Consider the following 10,560-nt stretch of genomic DNA (forward strand, 5'->3'; position numbering starts at 1 on the left):
CGTTTCGACGACCTTGCGACGTAGCCCCTCGGTCGGACAGTGATGTACTGTTGTTGATGAAAAGCAAGATCTTGTTTTTTGTATTTAAAATAGTATAATTTCTCGTAAACCACTTTATACTTCATCTAAATTATTTAAGATTGCTTGTCTGTTTAATTGATCATTAATTTCGTGATTGTGACTTACCTCATTACTTAATAAAATTTGTGTAGTAGTATATTTTAAACGAATTCCACATTTATGTACATGTTTTAATAGTGCACCTCCACTCCACTTCTCGTTGTTTTTCTCGGTGAAACGGGCGTTGAGGGACTTCTTTCTTTATGAAATTCATTTCCATCTGCAATTACTGAACTCCAGCTTCTTTCACTTTTCATATGCTGTAGTGGTGCGTTGCATTTAACTGCTAACGAATAAGACAAGCGAAAAGCAGGCACTTGCACACCCAAAGACCTCAACATACAATTTTTTATACTCTCAATAAATGACTAACGATATCAGTGTTACCACACGCTATTTTATTTTTTGTTACGACACATATAGACCTAAGATTAAATTTCTCTCTTTCTTTCCCACAGTGCAGTTATTTGCCTGCAATTGGTAAGAAATTAATCTTTAGCGCTCATTGTCAGTCGTTATCCATCCGAATTCAGAAGATCCAGCAATATGATCTTATCGTTGGCTGTTATGACGAATCTACGACGGAGATAAAAGCTCAAAATGTATATCAATTTCTTCTATCTGTTTTGAGGCGTTTCACAGCTATGAAATGCATTTGTAAGGAGATTATTTACAGCGATTATAAAGTCCTAAACTACTGTCTTATCTATTGTTTTACATCATTCAATGCCACTCTCAGTTTGAAAGAATAAAATAGTAAGAAGTAGGAATTCGCTTTCATAACAGGCCCATTCTTGATCATTTGCGAAGAAAATACAAACTCTCCTTATAAACCAGTGATGTCAAAGCAAGCATATTTTTCTGACCTTAGCGTCGTGCGCGGGCATCTAGTGCTAGGTATGGAAGGAGGAAGAATTATGTATATGAATAAGCAGTCCGTTGGATAAAGAAAACTGTGGTGCACAAACTTCATGTCGTTATTTTTATATGGCTTCTTTCTGTTTTATTTATTGTCTGTAAAACAAAAGTACTAACACCAATTTCTTAATATTGCACTAGTCTTTTAAATGTTAATAACATAATAAAGAGTTAAGAAGAACTATTCACATATATTCCATAGTGGTACAATTATAATAATAATAATAATAATAATAATAATAATAATAATAATAATAATAATAATAATAATAATAATGATTTATTTTAGCTGGCAGAGTTAAGGCCGTAAGGCCTTCTCTTCCACTCAACCAGCAAAAAGTGTATATACATATGCATGAACTTACAAAGAATCCAACAATTTGATATAGATGAGAGTTACATGTATACAAAAGTTATTTACAAATTAAACAACAAAATACTATGAACTATTAATTAAACACTGAAATAAACTGTGTAGCAGAATTAAGCTAAAATACATAGAATGTTAATACTATACTAAGTGAATGAAACACATCATTCATAAATAAAGTGATATTCCAAAGAAAGAGATTGACTGTGACATGATAAGTTGGAGTTGTTATTGATGTGTCTTTACCCTTACAAAAGTAATCAATAAACTAATCAAAACAATATTATAGTACAAAGTAAAGTTAGCTAGGTATATGCTTTAACCTCAGTCTAGTATATACAGTCGCGAAGCTCAATACGTAGTAAATATGCAAACTTTAGATAGTTGCTCACCACTAAGATCGCTAATATCGCCTCATTACAGCCAATGCAAAATAGTACCGTCACAGTCTATTGTTTCTAGCACCCTCAAAACTCAAGCTTCGTGACTGTATAAGTAGACTGTGCTTTAACTGTAACTAATATTACATAACAAAACTCTTATCGCATTATACTTATAAGGTGATATTAGTGCGCAACTTCCTATCATCAGACTATTACATTATTTTCTCAAAATCTGCTGAAGCTACAAAGCTGACGTTTTTACAACACATGGGCACATAGCTTTTGTTTATGATGTAACAGTAGTTGCTTTGTTAAATCATTTCCTTACAAACATTTTCCATGCGAATATTTTAAAAATTTTCAATACAATATCCTCAATATTACGTATTTACTATATATTAGATTTGCGAAAATATTGTTTCAGTACCTGTAAGGCTACTAAATAAACATATATGAAAATTTCACTTTTCTGTAAAAAAAGTTTAGAAAATATTCATTTTGAATAAAAAAACAAACTTGTGAAAAATGAGCATTAAAATTAAAACTTACATTTTTATAATGTACTTATACTTCTCAGACAAATATAAAAATTAATATGGTTACAGATTTAATAAGTTCTCTTCTCATTATCCATTGAATCAGTGCTGGCCATCCCTCTATATAGCTCGACCAAGCGGCATATACCACCTCTTTCTTCTGTCTCTTTCCTTTCCGGTGTAAAGCGCTCAGGCTCTAAAGCGCGCGCTTGCGCCTATGGGCATCAGTTGACACGACTGTTATAAACCTTCGAAAGAATCTATCAATTTTGAATATAATTTTTGATAAATAACAAAAATAATATTAGAAACAGGAATCCTAATTGGTGAACAAATTGCTCTGTTACGAAATGTGTAAAAAAGTTTATTATTCATGCATAACTACGCTTTTCTTACTCAATAAACGGATATCTTGAAAATTCTTTAAATGTAATATGAAACATTATAGCAACAGAGGAGAATTTGAAGCGTTTGCTGCTCTAGTCCAGCGGTTATAAACCTATGGTACGCGTACCACTTGTACACCCAAAGACCTCAACACACAATTTTTATACTCTCGATAAATAACTAACGAAATCAGTGTTACCATACGCTATTTTATTTTTTGTTATACATATAGGCCTAAGATTAAATTTCTCTCTTTCTTTCCCACAGTTCGGTTGTTTATCCGCAGTTTGTAAGAAATTAATCTTTCGCGCTCAGTCGTTATCCACCCGAATTGCCATTATACATTTGGTTATTGGTACGGGTAATTCCTAAATTAAAAATAGTGGTACGTCATTGAAAACGGTTGAGAACCGCTGCTCTAGTCTATAAAGCGTTTACCGCACTTTTCCTTAAATAAACGTGAACGTATTCTGAATTGAACATTTTTTTAGATAAAACAATTTATAAATTAAACATTGATAATTCACAGATTCTTTGGTTTATCACCAAGTTTTGATTCTGATTTCAGACTTGCTAACGGTCTTTCACATTTTTTTATGAAACTGCATTTAAATACAGTGAATTTCATCAGACTGTTGTTGAAACAAGTAAAATTAACCTTAGTCTTTTTGATATACCGTAAAGGATCCAAACATCTTTACAAATGAACAATTAAGTTAGGTTGACCATATTTTGATTTCAGTAAACTGGGGCGTTGACTGTATATAAATATTAATATCCGGGCGATATTCAATATTCACTGGTCTTGGTTGCTAAGTTCAGCAATTCTACACAAGACAATTGATATGAAAAGTATATTAGTATTAAATTTTAAGTTCAAATTCATTAATTAATTGCAAGGAAACTTTTCCTTTTTGTTCCTTATTCAAATTTATTCCCAATAATTTTCGATTGTAGCGATATTTTACTACTTAATTAATTTATTATTTCCAGAACATGAATTTTACCAGGAATCGAAAAGTGTTGGGAATAAATTTGAATAAGGAACAAAAAAAATAAGTTTCCTTTCCAGGCAGGATTCGAACCACGAAAGTCTTAGTTACCAGTTTATAGTGCTCTGGAATGAACAAGACTCTGAAATCAGCTACAAGGGTCGGTCCAGTTTTTTTGCCACTACATTTAAGCAGGTTCTAGCAAGGAAAGTACTTGTAAACAAAACAGGTTTACTGTAAACTTTAAAAAATTTAAAGTAGCCTATTTTATGAATGACCTATATGTACTTTTTAACGTTTCTTTTGATTTTAGATTAAAACTGTTCTACCGACTTTCTATGGTGCACCCTGGGCAACAACTCTGTCGGTAAACTGGTCCACATAACCGGCCTCGTATGGATGAATGACGTCAGTCAAATGCCCGCCATTAGTAAAAAAAATTCAGATATGTCTAACTCTATCCCAAAATTCTTTGATCCATGATTAAATACACTCATTCTCGAGTAATTGCTTTCTTTTTACAAAAAAATGTAATTTTTCAATAAGTTTTCATAACATAAAAATTGTTATATAATCCACAGTTTGAAAGATAGATTAGGTTTAAAGTAAAAACCACAGTCTAGTATCTACAGTCACGAAGTTCAATACGTAGGGAATATTTATTTTATTTCCTTATTTATTTATTTTATTTTAAATCCACCACTAACAGCAGCAACTTTCCAATTACAGGTAGCTTACATGGATAAATATACAAAATACATAATAAGAAGAAAAAAACAAAAAAAAAACAACACAAACGAAAGAAAGAAAATAATACCGGTAATAGATGCTAGAATATAATATTGCAGTTAATATAGTGCCAAATGTCAATATAATAATGCAAAATTATTTAAAAACTAGAGTAAAAACCATAATAATATACTTCTTCATAATTTAAATATCTAAGAAAATACAAATCTTTTTAATATTGTATTACATTTTTCAACTGTTAAACTGAAATCCAATTGAGAATCACAGTTTAAAGACAGAGAGTTGTAAGTATTACACATAACAAACAACGGAGATTTCTTGAAGAAAACAGTTCTAGGAATTGGAATAACAAAAGATTACCTATGACGAAATTTTGTTCTTTTTACATTAAAGTGAAGGAATTTAAGAAAATCACAGTTATTCAATAAACCGTTAACAGTCTTATGGAGTAAAATTTGACTATTTATTAATCGTCGAGATTTTAAAGTTTTATAATTAAATTTAAAAAGTAACTGATTAAATGAAATTTGCTTTTCATAAGACGACACGTGATGTTTTTTTTTTAAATATAAATAACTTAAATATCTTTTCTGAATTCTTTCTATTTGTATCCATAGATAGTTGCTAACCACTAGGATCGCTACTATCGCCTCATCACATACAATGTGAAACAGTACCTGCAGTCTATTGTTTATTTATTTTTATTTTATTGGGTTATTTTACGACGCTTTATCAACATCTAGGTTATTTAGCGTCTGAATGAAATGAAGGTGATAATGCCGGTGAAATGAGTCCGGGGTCCAGCACCGAAAGTTACCCTGCATTTGCTCGTATTGGATTGAGGGAAAACCCCGGGAAAAACCTCAACCAGGTAACTTGCCCCGACCGGGATTCGAACCCGGGCCTCCTGGTTTCGCGACCAGACGCGCTGACCGTTACTCTACAGGTGTGGACAGTCTATTGTTCCTAGTACCCTCATCAACTCAAGCTTCGTGACTGTATATAGTAGGCTGTGGTAAAAACTTCATTTTTCACAGGCATTTGTTGCCTGTATAAATATCAGGAGATTTCTCATAATGTATAGAATCTGGAGTGAAACATCACTTTTGAAGGGGTGTTAAACTTTGAGTAGAAACTGTATGGGCTATTCCATATGAAATCGATCAGTAAAAAACCTCGCATTTTTTTATACTCTAATTTTTTCCCTGCTTATACAAGGTGCTGAGGAGAGTGCATTTTCAAAAATATACTATCGAAAGTCAAACGGTTTTCGTATTATTGAGCGACAAATTTAGCGTATTTTATAAAAACAAGCCTCTTTCAGCGCTCAGAACTCTGGAACCATTTACTGCAGAACATTGAACAAGAGCTTATTTTGAAGCTGACATTTGGTAGGTTATGCTAAGAAGTAATCCTTATTTTTTTTGTACACAGAGAGACAGATAATCTGATTTTACTTCCTTTTAGGCTTTTTGGCCATTTGTAAAAATGTAAAAAAATATTGAGAAAAAAATTTGCATTATTAAGAGGAATTCGGCATTGTTTGCTTAGTGGCTCGGCAATAAGTTTCGAGGGTATTAAATAGATTATTTTCACACGCCTAGACTTGAAAGGCGCAACACAGCACGCACTGGTCGAGAGCTGAAGATAAGCGAGTGTTCGGCGTCATTTTACTCCTGTGTTTATGAAAACCTGTGATAAAGCTAGCACAGCCATGACTGCTAGACGACACATCACGTGTTTATGTCTTCTGGCCTTGCTTACCTCGGCTAGCTTCCGCCTCACAGTCAGCTGGTTAGTTCACACGCGTACGATTTATTTTATTTATTTAATATTTTCAATACTTTCTTATCAACGAACCACCAGTAAAAAATATGTGTTTATTTGTACTTTCAATGCGGAATCTAACCATATATTTTAAAAATATTTTTTCGTGGCCAAAGGCGTCTTAATGAAGAAAAATCTAAATTTCTCCATTTGCATAAAAAGTAAGAAAAACTGTTTACATGTCAATATAAACTTTAACTTCTCAGCATCAAAATAAACCATGATTTTGATCATTGGGTGAAAGGGTTTCAGAGCCACAACAGTTTAAATTTGCTAATTTTATGAAAATACGATAAATTTAAATATTATTAAACACTATGAAGTTCTGATGCCTCAAACTTTGCACACAGCATTATATCACAGTTGTCTACGGACAGAAAAAGTTTCATTGTATTTAAAAATTGCAAGGTCAATTTTCTCTATATTTCGGTCGATTTGAGATGGAATAGCCCGTATGCTTTCACTACTACCTCGACTCCAATATATTGTTTAATGAGCGACAGTACTCGCACTTCCCTACACCATATTGTTTGGTTTCAGATATTTCGTACACTGAACGTTATATTTAAATATGTAACCACTTTACTTCTTATAATATTTCTTGTGCAAGTTCTCCACATTGTGTTGGAATGGAATTTACAGGAAGGGGGGGTACTATGGCCCAGCACTGCGAACTGTTACGATCTATTGTATTAACCCTCAAGTTAGGCGCATTCCCAAACCTCCACTACACTAAGGTTCGCTGCTTATTCAGGTTTCGAGCAGGCAACCCCCCTTATTCCTAGGCCAGCCCCCTCCTTGCGTCGCCAGCCAGCGATTGGGCAACGCTATGGAATGATGACGGAATTGAGAAATTGTGACGGAATTATGTAGATGCCTAATGTAGGGATACAGAACAACCCCAAGAAAAACCCCCAACTGCAAACTTGTCCGCCATAAGTGTCACTACGGAGTTTTCAATGAAAAATCCCAGACCTGACCGGAACTCTAACCCGGGCAGCCTGCGTGACAGGCCGGAGATCTAACCACTCAGCCACCGCAGGCTCTACGTTGTATTACTTAAACATCCACAAATCCCATTTTCTTCATTCGTTTAAGGTGCAACTCCTCCATTGAAAATTATACAAAAACCAGAAAAATATTATGGCTCATTATTAATCGAAAATTAAAGTTTGAGAACAAATAAACGAAAGCACTTATGAAGTACAACTTACTTACTTACAAATAGCTTTCAAGGAACCCGAAGGTTCATTGCCGCCCTCACATAAACCCGCCATCGGTCCCCATCATGTGCAAAATTAATCCAGTCTCTATCATCATATCCCACCTCCCTTAAATCCATTTTAATATTATCCTCCCATCTACGTCTCGGCCTCCCCTAAGGTCTTTTTCCCTCCGGTCTCCCAACTAACACTCTATATGCATTTCTGGATTCGCCCATACATGCTACATGTCCTGTCCATATCAAACGTCTTGATTTAATGTTCCTAATTATGTGAGGTGAAGAATACAATGCGTGCAGTTCTGCGTTGTGTAACTTTCTTCATTCTCCTGTAACTTCATCCCGCTTAGCCCCAAATATTTTCCTAAGCACCTTATTCTCAAACACCCTTAACCTATGTTCCTCTCTCAAAGTGAGAGTCCAAGTTTCACAACCATACAGAACAACCGGTAATATAATTATTTTATAAATTCTTTCAGATTTTTCGACAGCAGACTGGATGATAAAAGTTTCTCAACCGAATAATAACACGCATTTCCCACATTTATTGTGTTTAATTTCCTCCCGAGTGTCATTTATATTTGTTACTGTTGCTCCAAGATACTTGAATTTTTCCACCCCTTCGAAGGATAAATCTCCAATTTTTATATTTCCATTTCGTACAATATTCTCGTCACGAGACATAATCATATACTTTGTCTTTTGGGATTTACTTCCAAACCGATCGCTTTACTTGCTTCAAGTAAAATTTCCGTGTTTTCCCTAATCGTTTGAGGGTTTTCTCCTAACATATTCACGTCATCCTCATAGACAAGAAGCTGATGTAACCCGTTCAATTCCAAACCCTCTCTGTTATCCTGGACTTTTCTAATGGCATATTCTAAAGCGAAGTTAAAAAGTAAAGGTGATAGTGCATCTCCCTGCTTTAGCCCGCAGTGAATTGCGAACGCATCTGACAGAAACTGACCTATACGGACTCTGCTGTATGTTTCACTGAGACACATTTTAATTAATCGAACTAGTTTCTTGGGAATACCAAATTCAATAAGAATATCATATAATACTTCCCTTGAAGTACAACATTAATTAAAAATATGAAGAGTCCACTGCAAGAATGATGGATGTCATTTGGAATACATTTTGCAGGAGATTTTCCGATCATCACTGGACAATGCCTATCAGTGTTAATGACATATAAGTCTCTATGTACATTCTATATGTCTTATGCTATGCATTGACAGTCTTGGTTCATTTTCGACAAGAAAGTGACATGCATCATTCTTGCAGTGGACTCTTCATATACGAAAGTAAAATGTATTTTATTAACACAAATATAAACATTCCCTAAAGATTAACAATTCGTTCACATATATTCAACTGATCGGAAAAGAATGAATAAATCTACAACTAAGTAAACAGATTTATTTCCTGTCTCACTATACTTAATTTTATTTAGACTACTTGTGGAAAGCACATGGCCAACATTATGTTCTTTATCCAAAACTGTATCACAGTCATTTTCTGTATGTTAATATTGATAAACATTATACATTTATATATTCCCATCATAGAATACAATCATTATATCGGTATAAAATAGCCTAGTGTCAAATTAATAATATTCCCCTTTGTTGTGTGCAAGGCCGCCTTAAATACACGGAGTCATTTGTTTTTATTTCATTATAGCCTATTAGTCTGAGACAACAATGATAAAATGTATTGTTATTTGAAAGCTCGTGTATCTCGTTAAATATCAATCCTATCAAAATTTTGCATGCATTAAAACTTATCAGAAACCATTTTTAAGGAAACTTTTGCTATGTAACATTTTTCATGATAATCAATAATAAGCGAGATATTTAGATTTATTTAATTCAGGCCCCCCTTATAACCGCCCTTTTAAATAAAGTATTTTGAATGCCATATAGCCTTTAGAACAAATTTAATTTATATTCAAATTTTCATATAAATCGATTCAGTCAGACATACATACATACATACATACATACATACATACATACATACTTACATACATACTTACATACATACATACATACATACATACATACATACATACATACATACATACATACATACATACATACATACATACATACATACATACATACATACATACATACATACATACATACATACATACATACATACATACATACATACATACATACATACAAACAAAAATTTCAAAAACTCGATTTTTTGCCTCAGGATGGTTAATTGTACATGTTAACAGTAGAAAATTACCAGAAAAATTTTGGTTACAGATTTATTAATGCTTAGTATAGATATTGCACAAGCTTTTCGCAATTTGCACAAATATAATTTTCCATTCGTGCATTTTTGCGACAATTATTTATTTTCTAGCTTAAACCCTGCTCTAAGGTACTTATATTTCTCTACCTTATCAAAAGATAAATTGTCAATTTTTATATTTACATTTCGTACAATGTTCTTATCGCGAGACATAATCTTATACTTTGCTTTTTCGAGTTTTCTTCTGAAGTACAAAAATAAATAAATAAATAAATAAATAAATAAATAAATAAATAAATAAATAAATAAATAAATAAATAAATAAATAAATAAATAAATAAATAAATAAATAAATAAATAAATGTATTTTAATTATACAAGAATGAAAATTTGGTAGAAATTAAATAACATTCTCAACTGATTGGAGAAGAGATATTAAAGGAAGCAATCATCCTATCCCATTACTTCATATTTACATTAATATCTTGAGGGGAAAAACAATGTCCAACATTATGTGTAAGCTGCGGATTTATGCCTATATGCCTATTTTAATCATTAACCTGAAGACGCAAGCTTTTAGGTTACATATCCATTTTAAGGCATTGTGAGTATTATATGCGAATTCTATAGTGTCTATAATTGCCTATTTCACTAGTAAATGCCTAAAAGTTGCCTAAATATCCGTATTATATATTATATTTGAATTTATTGACTATTCTATCAATATTTTTTAATCTCTAATTTGTTTATTTTTTATCCAGCAGAGGGCAGTGATGCCATA

Source organism: Periplaneta americana, chromosome 14, assembly GCF_040183065.1.
Source record: "Periplaneta americana isolate PAMFEO1 chromosome 14, P.americana_PAMFEO1_priV1, whole genome shotgun sequence".
Classification (NCBI taxonomy): Eukaryota; Metazoa; Arthropoda; class Insecta; order Blattodea; family Blattidae; genus Periplaneta; species Periplaneta americana.